The sequence below is a fragment of the Leptodactylus fuscus genome, chromosome 1 (assembly GCF_031893055.1).
Source record: "Leptodactylus fuscus isolate aLepFus1 chromosome 1, aLepFus1.hap2, whole genome shotgun sequence".
Lineage (NCBI taxonomy): Eukaryota > Metazoa > Chordata > Amphibia > Anura > Leptodactylidae > Leptodactylus > Leptodactylus fuscus.
In genome coordinates this window covers 153,770,049-153,788,234 of record NC_134265.1, presented here as the reverse complement: position 1 = coordinate 153,788,234, position 18,186 = coordinate 153,770,049, and positions in this window count along the sequence as shown.

Below are 18,186 nucleotides of genomic sequence, written 5' to 3'. Positions count from 1 at the left end.
TTCAAATACTTCTTATGAAGACACTCCTTCGTTGCCCTTGTGGTGTGCTTGGGCTCAGTCATGCTGAAAAATCCAGCCACTGTTCCTCTTCAATGCCCTCGCTGATGGAATTAGGTTTGCACTCAAAATCTCACGATACATGGCCCCGATCATTCTTTTATGTACATGGATCAGTCGTCCTGGCCCCTTTGAAGAGAAACAGCCCCAAAGCATGATGTTTCCACCCTCATGCTTCACAGTAGGTATAGTGTTCTTTGAATACAAGAAAAAAAAAAAAAGAAAAGATATATCTAGCATGCCAGAAAAGTCCAATAAAACTTAACTTTTAACCCCCTTCCCGACATGCGCCGTAATAGTACGGCGCTGCAGGGAAGGGCTTCCCACAAACCGCCGTACTATTACTGCGGATGCATGGTGCGCACACAGAACCTGTGTGCGCACCATGCACTGCGGGTGTCAGCCGTAATACACGGCTGACAATGCCTTGTAACACCCGTGGTCGGAACCAGGTCCGATCGCGGGTGTTAACCCCTGAGATGCCGGCGGTCACATGACCACCGGCACCTCTGGGGTTTCAACATAATATGGTGGCGATTGGCACCCCCCGCGCCGGTTTCGTGGGGTGCCGGTGTTCGTAGGGGGCAGCCCAGGGTCTGATCAGTGACCCCAGGTCTGCCCCTTCACTTACCCCCTCCTCACGCCTGGCTGATCCTGCCGTAAATGAAGCTGTCAGCCTGTGCATCCACACAGGCTGACAGCTTCCTGTGCTCTGCAATACACGTGTAACACGTGTATTGCAGTGTATATGTAGTGAAGCCGTGATCAGCCGATGACTGCTTCAATCCCCCATGGGGACAGAAAAAAAAAGTTAAAAAAAAGTAAAAATAAAAAAGTTTAAATAAATAAAGCCCCAAAAATCCCTTTTTCCCCATATAAAATGTTTTATTATGTAAAATAAAGAAAAAGAGAAAAAAACATTACATATTTGGTATCGCCGCGTCCGTAATAACCTGAGCAATAAAATTAAAACATTATTTAACCCGAACAGCGTAAAAAAAACCCGTAGAAAACCGCACAAAATAATGATTATTCACCACCTTTCCCTTACAAAATGTTCAATAAAAAGTAATCAAATGGTCAGATGAAAACCAAAATGGTACCAATAAAAAGAAGAGGTCTTCCCGCAAAAAATAAGCCCTCAACCAGCTTTGTCTAGCGAAAAATAAAAATGTTATGCCTTTCAGAAGATGGCGATGCAAAAATAGTAGATTTTTTTCCCTAAATTGAATTTTATCCTGCACAAATAGCAACGCATTAAAAAATAATATACATGAGGTATCGCCGTAACCGTACCGACCCGCAGAATAAACATAACATGTTACTTATAGTGTACGCTGCACGGGGAAAAAAATAAATGCTAAAAAGTAATGCCAGAATTGATGTTTCCTTTTACATCCCACCCAGAAAGAGTTAATAAAATGTAGTCAATAAGTTACAGGCCCCGAAATGGTGGCATTGAAAAGCACATCTAATACCGCAAACACCAAGCCCTCATATGACCACATTGCCAGAAAATAAAAATCTAACTTGTACAATGTGAAGACAAAAACCCCAAAAGTCTCCAAATCATTAGGACATAAGTGGCTGCGAGTAGAAGGAAATGTGTAAGCGGTGCGAGCGTTTTCAGGGGACCCCCCATATTTAGAGCTTATGAGAGAGAATACACCAGCGCTGATCCTCTAGAATGCCCCTCTTCCCCATCCGTGCCATAGGAGCTAGTGGGAAAATAGAATGGGATTTGGTGTACCCAATTTACTCCGCACAGCTTACATATTCACTTCGGGGTTACTAATGCTCACTACATCACTAGATAAATTCTTTGAGGGGTGCGGTTTTCAAATTGGGGTCACTTTCTAGAGGTTTCCACTGTTTTGACACCTCAAGGGCTTTGTAAAAGCGACATGGTGCCTGAAACTGATCACAGCCAGATCTGCCCTCTAAAAGCTCCTTGGCGTGCCTTCCCTTCTGCGTCTCGCTGTGCGTCCATATATTAGTTTACACCCACAAGTGGGGTACTGTGGTAGTCCGGAGAACTTGCCTAAAAAATTGTGGGATGCGTTTTCTCCTTTAACCCCTTGTGAATGTGCAAATTCTAGGGCTAAACGAAAATATTAGTAAAATAAAATCAAATTTGAAAATTTCACCTCCATTTTGTATTAATTCCTGTTAAGCACTTATAGGGTTAAATGACTAGGTATATGTTGTTTTGGCGTATTTAAGGGGTGCAGTTTTGAAAATGGGGTGATTTATGAGGGGGTTTAATACAAGGGTCTTTCAAAACCCCTTCATAACTGGATTAGTCCCTTTAAAAAATGGGTCTTGGAAATTTCTTGAAAATTTTGAATATTGTTGTTTCACTTGTAAATCTTCTAATGTCCGTAAAAATAAAAGGGTGACTAAAGTTTGATGCCGACATAAAGCAGAGATCTGGGACATGAGATTTATGATATAATTTTGGCGGTCTGACTTTCTGTATGCAATGCACATCATTTCAAATTTTATAAAATGCATATTTTTCAAAATTTCCACCAAATTTCCTATTTTTTCACAATTAAACACAAAACATATCAACCAAAATTTACCACTAACATGAAGTACAATGTGTTACGAAAAAACAATCTCAAAATTACTTTGGTAAGTTAAAGCATTCCAAAGTTATTGCCACATAAAGTGACACATGTCCGTTTTGAAAAATCGAGCTTGGTCAGGAAGTCAAAAAGTGCCATCGGCGGGAAGGGGTTAATCATGCAAAAGTGAAGTCCATAAAAAAATACATATCACAAGATATCAAGCATGTGTGCAATAATAAAACACAAAAACATACCAAAAAACAATGGGATCAATACTACATATTGAACCGCTGACGCGTTTCAAGTCGAATGCCCCTTAGTCTCTAAGGAATTTATCAAGGAGCGTATCAAACATTTTTACCCCTGGACTGTTGCATTAATTTATTCTTATGTAACATACATCTTTGCAGCAATATAATCCAACCTCTTCAATAGAACATGGCTTTAATTAAATAACGCTTTATGAACATTCAACGAGTTCACCAAGGTAACATCCATTTTAATATTCCAGTGTGTAAATATATAAACTCACATGCTTTGAGAGCTTTCATTTCCTGCGCATCCATGCAGCGAACATCACAGAGCGGTGGAGTTTTGCAGAATGTGGGCTTGTCAAGAATGCTTGACAAAGGGAACAGTGCCATGAATTGTATCAAAGACATAGTGAGTAGAGATGAGCAAGTAGTATTCGATCGAGTAGGTATTCGATCGAATGCTACGGTATTCGAAATACTCGTACTCGATGGAGTACCACTCGCTATTCGAATGTAAAAGTTTGATGCAGAACCAGCATTGATTGGCCGAATGCTATACAGTCGGCCAATCAACGCTGGTTCTTCTCCTACCTTTAGAAGTCTTCTCCGTGCAGCTTTCCCGCGGTGTCTTCCGGCTCTGAATTCACTCTGCCAGGCATCGGGCCTGGGCAGAGCCGACTGCGCATGCCCGCTTGTAGTGTGGACATGCGCAGTCGGCTCTGCCCAGGCCTGATGCCTGGCAGAGTGAATTCAGAGCCGGAAGATGCCACGGGGACGCTGCACAGAGAAGACTTCTCGGAGGATCCAGCCCGACCCTCACTCGTGGACTTGGTAAGTATAATTTGATCGAACATTGCCTACCCCTGAAACGAGCATTTTTCCCCCATAGACTATAATAGGGTTCGATATTCAATTCGAGTAGTCAAATATTGAGGGGCTACTCAAAACGAATATCGAATCTCGAACATTTTACTGTTTGCTCATCTCTAATAGTGAGCACTAGTCTACCAGGTGTGAATGCATAGTGACAGTGAACATGTAAGATGTGCAGAGTATATTGGGTACACCAAATTGCCCACTTTCTTCCCACTAGTTCCTAGGATGGGGGAGGCATTCTGGGGTCTCTTCACAGTAAGCCTGGAGTGTACACTGAAGCATACTTGCACAGCTTATACAATTTGCTTCATACTTCATCCAGATAGGGAATTGTGAGGATTTTTTGGTTGTTGTTGAATATTACAAGCTGTAATTTTTTTTTTAAACTTTTCCGCTGGTACAGCAATATCAAAGCTAGGAATTTTAATTACACCAATTTGGGTTGCCTTTATCTCTTTCTTAGGAGGATAAAAAAAAACATCAATTTTGTCATTACTTTTTAACATCTAAAATGATTTGCCTTCCATCACACAATATAAATAGTGTGAAATGTATTTGTGGGACAACAAACGATCAGCAAGTTGGTTGAGGTAACTTGCTTTGCCTGGACAACCCCTTTAATGATCATCCTTATATATAGGATCATTGCTGCCTTTAACTTCTTTCCGCTGATGACATTTTTCGATTTTCGTTTTTGACTCCCCGCCTCCCAAACCCCACAACTTTTGTATTTTTCTGTTCACAGAGCCAAATTAGGGCCTAATGTTTGTGGGACAAATTGTTCGTCATAATGGTACTATTTATTATTCTGTACAGTGTACTGAGAAACTGGAAAAAAATCAGAACTGAGTGAAATTGAGGAAAAAAAAAAAGCATTTGTGAGACTTACTTTCTGGTTTCATTTTTACGGCATTCAGCCAAAATGTCACCTGTAGTCTATGTTTTTTCAATACGATTCCGGGGATACCAAATTTCTATACTTTATTTACATTTTAACCCCATAGCAAAGATCTAAAACTTTGCAAAAAAATTAAAGCCGCATATTCTAGCATCCATAACTTTTTATATTTCTGTGTACAGAAATGCACAGAGTCTTTTTTTGCGGGACCAGGTGTACTTTTTAGTTATACCATTTAGGGGAATGTCTATTGCAGTATTCACTTTTTATTAAAATTTTTATCAGAGGCAAAACAGTGAAAAAATGGTGATTCGACACTTTAGATTTTTTTTTCCCGCTACAGCATGCACATACGGGAAAAATATTTTATAGATTTGTAGAATGGGCATTTAAGTACTTTTATATGTGTGCTAGGGAAGGGGGGGGGTCAAATTAATTTTTGATTTTTTTTTTTCTTGCATTTATTACAACCCCTAGGGGTCTGATCACTAGTGCAATGCAGTACAATAACATATTGTAATACATTTCCAAAATATTGGCACTTCTATTGCAGGTTGCCTAGAGTGACAAAAATGGCAGACACCTGGTATAGGGGGAAGGGGGTTATGCCAGCAATCAGTGTGGGCACTGAGCTCAGGTATTATACAGCAGAGACCTGTTAACTATGAGCAAAGCCATATTTAATAACCGAAATCTGCTGTACTATTACGGCAAATATCAGGAAGGGGTTAAAGAGAAACATTCACCATCTACACTAACTCCAGTGTTTCTTATAATATGTATCAGTCATACTTGAATTTATTTCTCTCTAACTCCCACCGTTCCTGAGCAATCCGTGCTGTTAGGCAAGGGGGAATGACTCAGAGCTCCAATCAGAGTAGTACAGTGTTATAGCTCAGAATCATGCAACTCGTTGCCTCTGCCTGACACCATCCACTTAGTCGGTGGAGAGCTGAAACTAACTGAGCTTGTTGCTTGGGAATGGAAGGGGGGATAGAGAAAAAATATCAAGTATGTCAGAATCAGTGGAAGGAGCGCCTATTAATGCATGAAAAGCACATTACTCCCTGCAGGTTTCATGTGAAAACCGAGTGGAAACCACACGGAACCCATTATAGTCTATGGGGGTCTGCGGGATTCCTTAGGTAACCACTTTTTTATGCGTATAGGTTTCCATTTGGCAGGTTCCCAAGTGGACTCCCCAAATGGAAACCCAAACGCAGATGTGAATCGGGCCTTAGAGATTGCTTTTTCTATCACATGGTACTGTACACATAGTAAATTTTGGTCGATATGTTTTCTGTCTAATTATGTTAAAAATAGGGATTTTGGTGACAATTTAGAAAAGTATGCAAATATTCGTAAGTCTAATGTACCTGCATTATTCACCCTTTATTTTTTCAGACTTTATAAGGCTTACTAGCAACACAGCAAATTTCCAAATTTTCAAAAACTTTTCCGAAACCTTAACCTTATATGGCAATAACTTTGAGACAGTTTAACTTGCCTACTCAAGTGATTTTGAGAATATTTGCTCGTGACACATTGTACTTCACTTTAGTGGTAAACAATAATCAATATTTTTGTATTTATTTAAATAAAATTGAAAATTTAATAAAAAATTTGTAAAGATTAGCAATTTTCAAACAGATAGTCATATCACACAAATAAATTAATACATATCTAAAGCGATTTTCCACGTTTACAAGAAAATTTCCCAAACCTATTTGTTAGGGACCACTTCAGTTCTGAAGGATATTTTAAAGACCTATATGTTAGAAACCCCACCATAAATTATCCCATTTTCAAAAATGCACCTCTCAACAAATTCAAAACAGCATTTGGGAAGTTTGTTAACTCTTTAAGGATTTCACAGGGATTAAAACAATATGGCGGTTAAATTTAGACATTTAATTTTTTTTTTTCAATAATACATTCATCTAGCCCTAAAATGAGCACATTTACTAGGGGTTAAAGGAGAAAATGCATTTGTACAGTTTGTTTTTCAATTTCTCACAAGCACGGAAATACTTCACATGTGGATGCAAACTGCTTTTTAGGGACATGGCAGTATATGGAATGGAAGGAGTGAACCTGGACATTTGAAAAGAGATTTTGTTGAAATAGTTTTCAGGTGCAATGCCTCATTTTCAGAGCCACTAGAGTACCAGTACAATAGAAACCCTCCAAAAAATGACTCCATTTTGTGACCCCCTCAAGGAATTTATCAAGGGGTATTGTGAGTATTTTGATCCCACAGCTGTTTCAGTTTTATTGCATGGGTTTTTACAGATGTAGGATAAAAGTAGAAGTATTGTTTTTATTCTTGTTAGGATTTGTTTTATATAATGCATTTTCTATAGAAAATGGACATTTTAGGGGCTTTATTCAGTCATTAAATTTTTTTTAACACACTTTATTTTTTTTATATTTGTTTTTTTTTTTTTTTAGTCCCACTAGGTGGCCTTAACCAACACTTATCTGATCACTGGTTCCGTAGTATACACTGCAATACACCTGCACTGCAATCACAGGAAGTCATCCAAGATGAAGGTGGACAATTAAACATTTAATGTTTTTTTTTCAATAATATGTTAATTTGCCACAAAATTGTGTACAAATTTGCAAGGAGAAAAAGCACTCCACAGTTTGTTACACAATTTCTTCTGAACACAGCAATACCCCATATGTGATTCTAAACTAACGTATGAGTAGGTAAACACCCCATATTCAGGAAGGCCTACAACCTCCAATAACACTATCACCACACCACCATCTGAACTGTCTCCCCCTCACCTTCCTTCTCTATCCCCCTTCCCTCATAGATTGTAAGCCCTTGTAGGCAGGGCCACCACTGTGCCAGTCGGTCATTGTTAGTATTATATCTACCTGTATATTCTGTGTATTGTATGTAAACCCCCAAATGTAAAGCACCATGGAATTAATGGTGCTATATAAATAAACAATAATAATAATGAGTACATGAAGGGGTTCAGAATGGAAAGAGTTCTATTTAGCTTTTTAATATCAGACTTTGCTGTAATCACTTTTCTGGTGTCATGTCTCATTTGCAGATCACCTAAAATACCAGAACAATAGAAAAGCCACAAAAGTAACTCCATGTAGGAAAATATCTCCCTCAAAGAATTTATGAAGGGGTATAGTGGGCATTATGACAGTTTAGTTGTTTAATAGAATTTATTAACATTGTGCCATAAAAATGAAAACAAAAAAAATCACACAAAACATCACTTTAACCCCAAATTATCCAGATCGGTAAAGGAGAAAAAAGTGCCACAAAGTTCATTTTCCAATTTTTCCAGGATAGGTAAACACCCCATATGTAGATAAAAACATGTAGTGGAAAATTTTAGAGACAATAAGTTAAAGTGAAACAAAATTGACTCACTAATATGTTAGAGACTACACCCCTAAAGTTATTTTTCAAAATTGTGGATAAATAACTTAGTTTCAAGTATGTGATGCTCGTTCAAACTTCCCTGTGGCAAGTAACAGGTGTGGGCACTACAAAAATATCACCTGAAATCAGATAAAAAGCAGAGAAGTTGACTCAATCTTTGCATTGTTTGTCTGTGTGTGCCACACTAAGCATGGAGAAGAGAAAGAGGAGACGAGAAGACTGTCTGAGGTCTTGAGAACCAATACTGTGGAAAAATTCACAGTCTCAAGGTTAGAAGTCCATCTCCAGAGAGCATCATGTTACTTTGTCCACGCCTCACAACATAATGAAGAAGTTTCCAACCCATGGCACTGTAGCTAATTTCCCTGGAGGTGGATGGAACAGAAAAATTGATGAAAGGTTACAACGCAGGATCATCTGGATGGTAGATAAGCAGTCCAAAGAATTTCAAGCTGTCCTGTAGGCTCAGGGTGCATCAGTGTTAGTGCAACAATGTAATGTGAGTTCACAGCCCACCTTCACTATAAGACAATCTTCAAGTGAAAAGTGCACAGACCAGTCCCCCGGATCGGGACAATAAGTACAAGCAACACAAAAAGAATTGCAGTCCAGCACCATGCAATAAAGTTTGCTAAAATATAGCTTTTAATTGAATGAAAAATGTAAAACATTCATAGGGACGCATTATACACAAAAAATATGTATATATGTCCATTAGCATAAAAAAACAAATGAACAAACCGAACATATATGTGAAACAAAAGGAAACAAACCAAGTCCGCATTCACATGGTAAGAAACATATCGCTACGACTAAGACATCAGTGTTAGGGTCAGTTCACACGTGAAAACCGCCTAGCTTATTTGTGCGAGGTAAAAAACCTCGGGGAGTTTTTTTGACGCTGTTTTTTGCATTCCACGCGGTTTTTGACGCGGTTTTCGCTAGCGGTTTTCGCTAGGGTTTTTTTTTCCTATATGTGCTATAGAAACTGCAGGCGAAAACCGCGCGGTTTTGTGTGCAAAAAACCGCGCGGTTTTTTACCGCGCGGTTTTCGCCTCCCATTCACTTCTATGCAATTCTTCAGGCGTTTTCCGCCTGAAGAAAGGTCATGTCGCTTCTTCAGGCGGAAAACGCTAGGAGGAAAAAAAAGCTAGTGGTCTACATAGACCACCATGTTAAAGGAGCGGTTTTTGAAGCGAATTCCGCTGTCAAAAACCTCCCCTTTGCCCACGTGTGAACTAGCCCTTAGTGCTAAATATCAGACGACATTTGAATGAAATTAAAAACTATGGCAGGAGACCCAAGAGGACCCCACTGCTGACACATAGGCATAAAAAAGCTAGACTGCAGCTTGCCAAAATGTACGTAAGCCAAAATCCTTCTGAGAAAACCTTTTGTAGACAGATCAGACTAAAAGCACATCATTCTACTGTTTACCAAAAATGGAATAAGGCCTACAAAGAAAAGAACACAATATCAACGGTCAAATATGGCGGTTTAGAGATGTTTTCGGGTTGATTTGCTGCATCTGGCACTGGGTGCATTGACTGTGTACAGTGCATCATGAAATCTGAAGATTACCAAAAGATTTTGGGTCTCAATGTAGGGACCAGTGTCATAAAGCTGGGTTTGCATCCTAGGTCATGGGTCTTCCAGCAGGGCAATGACCCCAAACATACTTCAAAAAGCACGCAGAAATGGGTGAAAACAAAGCGCTTGAGAGTTCTGAAGTGGCATGCAATGAGTCCGGATGTAAATCCCATTAAAGACCTGTGAGAGATCTTAAAATTACTGTTGGGAAAAGACACCCTTCAAATATGAGAGACCTGGACCAGTTTGCAAAACAAGAGTTGCCCAAAATTCCACTTCAGAGGGGTAACAAGTTCCTTGATGGTTACAGGAAGCAATTGATTTCAGTAATTTTTTCCAAAGTAATTTTGTCCAGTAAATTTTTGGACCTTTACTTGAAATTATATAATTTTTGTCTTTTTTTTATCTCGTTTTTTATGTTGTTGCAATACACATGAGGAAATAAACATGTGCCAATGCAATAATGCTTCATTTTCAGGAGAATCATTCAGGACACAGCTCCAAAAATATGACCTCTCTGTCAGCTCTCCAGCCAAGTTCTGCCAAAGTGTTGCTGCTGGAGCTGGCTTCTTAAGCCTCCTTGACGAGGAGACTCTCTGCAGCTGAGTCGCTGCCGGGACATCCCCAAAGTGTGGACTGGAGGGGGATGGAATGACAAGTTCCACTACCAACCTACCTGCCATTCCTAAAAATCCAGCCCAGTACTGAGCATTTACCAAAATGCTCAGCAGACGAAAGTTGTCTGTTGAGAACAAACATTCCTTCTGGAGTTTTCTCATCTCACCCACCTGAGTAGTCTGGGAGAGATGTACACCCCCTCCATTACCTGACCAGCCATCGGCTTACAATATATATTTAAACAAAATGTCCCCTCTTATTATAGGCCTATTATAAATAGTTCTTCCCTTATAACTAATAGCCCACCTTATATGTTCCCTTACATATAATTTCCTCTTATAATAGCCCCCTTATATTTAAAAGTCTCCCCTTATAACATTCTACCTTATATAATAGCTCCTCTCCTATAATAGCCCCATGATAAGCAACAGTTCCCTGTTTATATTTAACAGACTCTCTTATATATAATAGTTTCCCACCTATAATAACCACCCTTATATATATCAGTCCCCCCCTTAATATATATTTCCTTTTTTTTTGTAATAGTGCTCCTTGTATATAATAGTTCCACTCCTGTAGTGGCCCCCTTATATACAAAGGTGTTCTTCCTTATAATAGCCAAATTATATATAATAGTTAGAGATGAGCGAACAGTAAAATATTCGATTCGAATAGCTCTTCAATATTCGATTATTCGAACGAATATCGAATCTCATTATAGTCTATGGGGAAAAAAAGTTTGTTTCAGGGGAAACCACTATTCGACTCAGAAGGGTCACCAAGTCCACAATGACACCTCAGCAAATGATGACAACACCTCTGGAATGCAACTAGGACAGCAGGGGAAGCATGCCTGGGGGCATCTAACACGCCCATGTCACAGTTTTACCCCACCATCACAGACCAACAACTACACACTTTCCACACTCCATACCACCTCTGTGGAAAGTGGAAAAATACCTGGAAACCTTCTTTCCTCTCCAATTGTATGAACAGAAACCCAAATTTTAAGCTAAAGAAACATTAGCATGCGCTCATCACAATCCCTGACTTGATAGCTGTGTTAAGCAGGGTACCACACTGAACAGGACCGAGCACCAGGAACAGGTATTACAATGGCTAGTGGATAATGTTTGCAGCTTCTTATCCACCAGCCGGTCAGTCACTACCTCAAGTCCTCTTCCTTGCCGAGAGTCTGATCCTCCTTCCTCCCAGCTCGTCCAATCTTCCCAGCACAGTCATCCCACATTTCCCCCCTCCCAGGAGATATTTTCAGGTCCTTTAACTGTCCCTCACTCTGTCCAACCACTTCACCAATCCTAGGAGCTACCAGATGACTTTGTGTGTCCTGTTGTCCAAACACTGGAGCATCTGCCATCTCCGGGTGATTTAGTTGTTGTGGACCAGCAACCCGTCCTCAGTGACGCAAGTGCTGGCACTGCAGTCCAGACCACCAGTCAGGTCACATCCACATCTGCCTCTGACACTTTGGGGAGTTCGCCCTCATCCTCCCCTTTTCCTGCCACTGCTCCTTTTGCCTGCACCATCATGCGCCTCTTCTCAGCAACTCCCTATCTCCCAGGCCTTTCATCGCCAGCAGAAGTACAGCGCAACCCACCCATGTGCCCAAGCCTTCAACGTTCTCATCATAAAACTGCTGGCCCAGGAGATGTTGCCATCCTGGCTTGTGGAGACTCAGGCCTTCTGTGACCTGCTGGCAACTGCGGCACCTCGCTATGCTGTCCCTACTTCTCCTGGTGTACCGTCCACGCCTTGCACCAGCACGTGTCCCGTAAAATCAGGCGGGCCCTAAGTTCCGTGCTTTGCACAAAGTTCCACTTGACCACTGAGGCGTGGACAAGTGCATGCGACCAGGGACACTACATCTCAATTACAGCATACTGGGTGAATGTAGTTGAGGCTGGGACCGGGTCGCAAACTGTGGCGGCCTGCCTTGTCTCCCCGCCCAACATTCATGGCAGGAGTGCTGAACCACCACCCTCCTCCTCCTCCCAAGGGTTCATCAAAGTCAGCTCCCTCAGTTTCTCAACCATGAGTGCCCATGGATGGCAGACGTATGTGAAATCCTATCCCATCCTTTCCACTGGACACTTTACAAATTCAATAGAACCTCTATGAAAGTCTAAATACTTTGAAACCTTTTTTCCTCAACATTATTATGGACAGAAGCAAAAATATAAAGAAAAATTTTTTTTTTGCATGAACCCCTTTAAATCACGTTGCCCATGACAACCACAGATGGCATAGGCAGTAAGAAACCCAACAGCCTCCACCCTTAACTGTCTTTGTGTGTGTGTGTGTGATGTGGTGAGACCTTACAAAATTCACTTTTGTGGCCCTTAACGTGAGCCCTTCAAAATTAAGTTAGAGTCCCTTAAGCTGATATCCGCTCAATATACCAAGCCTCTGTGTATACAAAAAAAACTATTTGTATACATAACAAAATTCATAAAGCTAGCGCTAAGGGATGTGGACGAGGACATGCCCGGGGGCGTAGAAACGCAGCTGGGGAGCAAGGCTGCGGTCAAGCTACAGCTAGAGGCAGAGGCATATCCAGAGGCACAGGACAGCTGCTTCATAGAAGCCAGGCCAGAGGCAACAAGGCCCAAGATTTTCCCTGTACTAGCCACTCGCCCAAAACTCGCCCATGTTGGCCACCTCCCTCGATGTTGTGTAGATTTTGCAATATATGCTTGGAGGACAATCTGAGTGCATTTTGCACATTGTGCAACTCAAAATTAAATAGGGGCTCTGAGAAAAGCAACCTAAGCACTTTGTAATGAGCACTGAGTAATTTAAGCACTGGGCTCAGTGGGAGACAGCAAACGCAGGACAATCGTCGGCCGGCGTTGCCGACGCTGCCTCTTCCACTGTTTCCAGAGCTTGTACTGCAGTCCAGACCACCAGCCTGGACACCTCCACTCCTGCCTCTGACAATTTGGGGAGTTCACTCTCATCTGCCCCTTTTCCTGCCTTTGCTCCTTTTTGTCTGCACCATCATGCGCCTCTTTCCAGCAACTCCCCATCTCCCAGGCGTTTCATTGCAGGCAGAAGTACAGCGCAACCCACCCACATGCCCAAGCCTTCAACGGCCTCATCTTAAAACTGCTGGCCCTCGAGATGTTGGCGTTCCTGCTAGTGGAGACTCAGGCCTTCTGTGACCTGATGGCAGCTGCGGCACCTCACTATGATGCCCCTAGCCGTCACTACCTCTATTGGTGTGCCATCTCCGACTTGCGCCAGCACGTGTCCCCTAACATTATTCGGGCCCTGAGTTCCGCGCTTTGCTGTAAGGTCCACTTAACCACCGACGCATGGACAAACGCCTGCGGTCAGGGACACTTCTTCTCTGGAATGACAGGCCAGGTGAATGTAGTTAAGGATGGGCCCAGGGTGCAAACTGGGGTGGCCTATCTCATCTCCCAGCTCAAAATTCCTGGCAGAGCCTCTCTGAAAGCCTACTCCTCCGCTGCAACCTCGACCACACCTGCAACCTGTAAGTGCTTCAGCACTGGGGTGTGAAGACGTCAGCAGGTCGTGCTGAAGCTCATCAGCTTGACCGACAGAAAACACACTTCCCCTGAGGTTAGGGATGCCATCCTCGATGCAACGGCAATGTGGTTTTCCCGGCTGCACCTGGGCACAGGCATGTTGTGTATGTGATAATGGCCGAAACCTGGCAGCAGATCTGGAGCTTGCCAGACTCAAACACGGTCCACACATGGCCCACGTTTTTAACTTGTTGGTGCAATGGTTCTTTGAAACCTACACCATTGTGCCTGATATTCAGCGTATATATACTATACACAGATTTTCTGTATACCACTTAGGTTTTTGGGTGTATACACCGTGGAAAGCGGGATTGAGCGTATACTGTATAGCCTGAGTGAATTGCTGTGTATCCCACTTAGGTTTTTGAGGGTACACACCAAGGAAAGCTGGATTGAGCGTATACTGTATAGCCTGACTGAATTGCTGTGTATCCCACTTAGGTTTTTGGGGGTACACACCGTGCAAAGCTGGATTGAACGTATATAGCCTGACTGAATTGCCGTGTATCCCACTTAGGTGTTTGGGGTATACACCGACGAAAAGCTGGGTTGAGCGTATATAGCCTGACTGAATTGCTGTGTATCCCACTTTGGTGTTTGGGGGTATACACCGAGGAAAGCTGGATTGAGCATATATAGCCTGACTGAATTGCTGTGTATCCCACTTAGGTGTTTGGGGGTACACACCGTGGAAAGCTGGATTGAGTATATATGGACTCCTCTCCCTGCAGTATAGCTCTGAAAAGAGCTGCTGTTGCTCTTCAGATTTCCTGCCTAGCAGAAGCTAATCCCTCCGTAGCCCTCAGCAGATCTCTGTCCCTATCTTTCCAAGCCAAAAATGACACGAACATGGCGGCCACTATTCTTATAAATGAGAGGTCACCTGATTTCGGCAGCCAATGGCTTCTTCCTATTTTTTTCAATGCCTCCATTGTCGTAGTTCCTGTCCCACCTCCCCTGCACAGTTATTGGTGCAAAAAAAGCGGCAGGAAAGGGATACGAATTTTTACTGCGTTTGCCGCGTGGTATTCTATTCTAATTGAATATATCGAATAGCCTGATATTCGATCGAATACCTATTAGATCGAACACTGTTCGCTCATCTCTAACAACAGTCCCTTATAACAGCCACCTTATACACAATAGTTCCTCTCCTATAATAGCCCCCTTATATATAGCAGTTCCCCTTATAATAGCCCCCCTTATTCCTCTCTTATAATAGTGCTCCTTACATATATTAGTTCCTCTCCTATTGTAGACCCCCTTATATATAATGATCCCCCTTATAATAGCTGTTCAGATTTAATAGCCCCTTATATATAACAGTCTCCTCCTTATAATAGCTTCTTTATATACAGGTATAATAGTTCCTCTCCTATGGTATCCCCCCCCTTATATATAACAGTTCATCCTTATAATAGCCCCACTTATAGATAATACCTCTCTTATAATAGCCCCTTTATGTATAATAGTTCCTCACCTATAGCAACGCCTAGATATATATAATGGTCCCCCCTTACAATAGCCCACTTATATTTAACAGCCCCCCTTATATATAACAGTCTCCTCTGGGCAACATGGTGGCTTAGTGGCTCAGTGATTAGCACTGCAGCCTTACAGCACTCTAGTCCCGGGTTTGAATTCCGCCAGGACCAACATCTGCAAGGCGTTTGTATGTTCTCCCAGTGTTTGCATGGATTTCCTCCCATACTACAAAGACATACTGACAGGACAAAAAAAATGTACATTGTGATCCCTATGTGGGACTCTCCCTTATAATAGCCCCCCTTATATATAATCCCTCCATTATAAATACTAGCCCCATTATATTTAATAGCTCCCCTACTATAAATATTAGCTCTCATATAAATAATAGTTTGCCCCCTTAGCAAGTAATCCCTTTCCCTTATGAGAAAACGATAAATCTTGTACTCACCTTACGGCACTCCCACAATGAGCAGAGCAGCCGAAGACTCTCCCTGTAGTAGTGTTACAGGTGGCGCAATGCAAAGATATCATCCCGCCACCTGCGCCACAACATCAGGTGAGTTGCCCACGGTTCTCTATGGCAGAGGAGGGACGTTTCAGGTTCCTGCTCTGACATAGAATTAAGCAATATCGGCGTGCAAAGCATAGCAATACAATGCCAATACAGCAGTGGAGCTCCCAGGATTCAAGCCATCAGGCTAAAAGCTTGATGCTCCGGTTCGCCCCCCTTCCCCAATGTCGGCCCTGCATCTACTGTATATTCACATCTGAAAAACTAATACTTACTATGTCCCTTAAAAATTTCTTTGGTCTGAAATTTTGTTCAGACCAAACAGGTCCTTATTGAAACTTCTATGATACTCTGAGGTCTCTTTAGACTCCAGAATATAATAAGCGGAGGCCCATTGTTACTCTTCTGGGCTCCAGCGCTATTTTCTGGTCATACAGACATCATGAATGATGTCTGACGGAGGTCAGTAACGCTGTTTGTTATGTTTAATCACCGCCCCTGAGCCTCCAATTATTATATGATGGGGTCTGAAGAGAGGGGAAACAAAAAAAAATCACTTTTCATTTTCACTCCCCAATGTCAAATAAAGAGTAAAGTGTGGTTTTTTTTTTTGGTACCAATAAAGTTCCAAGCTTGACTACATTTTGTTAGGCGTGGTGTTTGTGCATCAGGCCATCCTGGTTGAACGTCTGGTTGTCCAAGGATCCCAAGGTGCTGATGGTCGTTCCTTTCACAGTTTTATACACTGTCGTGGAGACGTCACATATTTGACACCAGCTGCCCCAAAGCCCTCTACCTGGAAATAGGATATTTGCAATATGTTTAAGGTTGTTTTGTTCCTCATACAACCGTATAAGGTGAGAGTCTCTTTTATTTTTCTTGTTGTGCCACCTCAATTGGGACGGTATCACACTATGCACAGCTCGGTGCTCTTTTCTATTTCTTCAATGTCAAATAAAATCTGTGAAACAGCTGTGGGTTCAGTATTCGGTCAGTACATGATGGTAGGATAAACATACTTAAATTTGCGGGTTTGGAGCATCTTCCAGTTTCACAATATGGAGGTGAGGGACAAAGATTATTATTGCAGACAAAGGCAAGATGGATTCTGAGAACAGAAGCCCTAGACTCCCTTGGTTATAATGAGAAAATCAACATGAGTGTGTATTTGTAGTCTGGTATGATATACGCTCTCTCTATTCATATTTATTTCTAAGTTACCATTTCCCTGAGATGTATTTTTAATGGTAAGGCTGTGGTCACACAAACATTGGGTGAGCATCAGGGATTCTGTCCGTCATTTCGCTTAAAATACGTGGACCTCATTATAGTCTATGGCAGGGGTGCTCACACTTGTACAGGGGTTGAGCTGCTTATAAATTGACCAAGTCAAAATTATCTACTGTGTGGGCGGGGCCCACAAGTCTAACAAGACTGGGCGGGGCTTCACAAGTCTAAGGGGCAGGGCCTGCTCTGATGCAGACATTCTGATTGGCTCAGAGCTCACATGGCACTGCCCGGGTACCCAGCACAGAGCCGACACCACTGCCAATAATACCGGTGCCCGCAGCACAGACCACCAGCATGGAAGGCTCCTGCCTGCGGCCGCCTGGAGAGTGGGGAGCGCGTCATCCCCCGAAGCAGCTCTGGGGCAGGACGCGCTCCCCGCTCTCCAGTCTGACACGGAAACTAGGCAGGACTGTGGCCCATGCCACGCCCACACAGCAGACCGCACCTGCAATGAACACTTCTGGCTTTGTCACACGATCAACCCATACTTCCTTCGCGATCAACCGGTAGATTGCAATTGACGTATTGGGCACCCCTGGTATATGGGGTCCTACGGTTTCCATGTGTAACCACTTTTTAAGTGGATAGGGTTTCCATTAGTCGGGTCCCCAAGCGGTCTGAAGAACGGGAACCCAAACGCTGGTGTGAGCCTAGCATAATTTGAATCTGTATTCTTAGTCTTTACATATTTGTGCATTTTGTATATTTCACTCTTCAATGTTTTTATTTTATAATGCTTAGGCCCTTTATTGTTTATTATTCATATAATTCCTCTGCTGATATACCGTGTGTTCTTGGCCCACTTTTGTTTCTCCTTTTGCTTCGCACTTGGCATCTTGGTTGGTGTGGGAGCGATCGGCCTCTGGCATGCCCCCGTCTTCCTCCCTTCTGTGCCAATACAGTGAAACTACGGTCCACTTCTCTGTTTTTTTGCACGTTTGCTGTGGCATGTAGTCCGTGACATGCAGTGGTGATGCGCCAGCCGTTGCCCCTCTTCCTTAGGCGTCCACACCACATTTGCTATTTTAATAGACATCC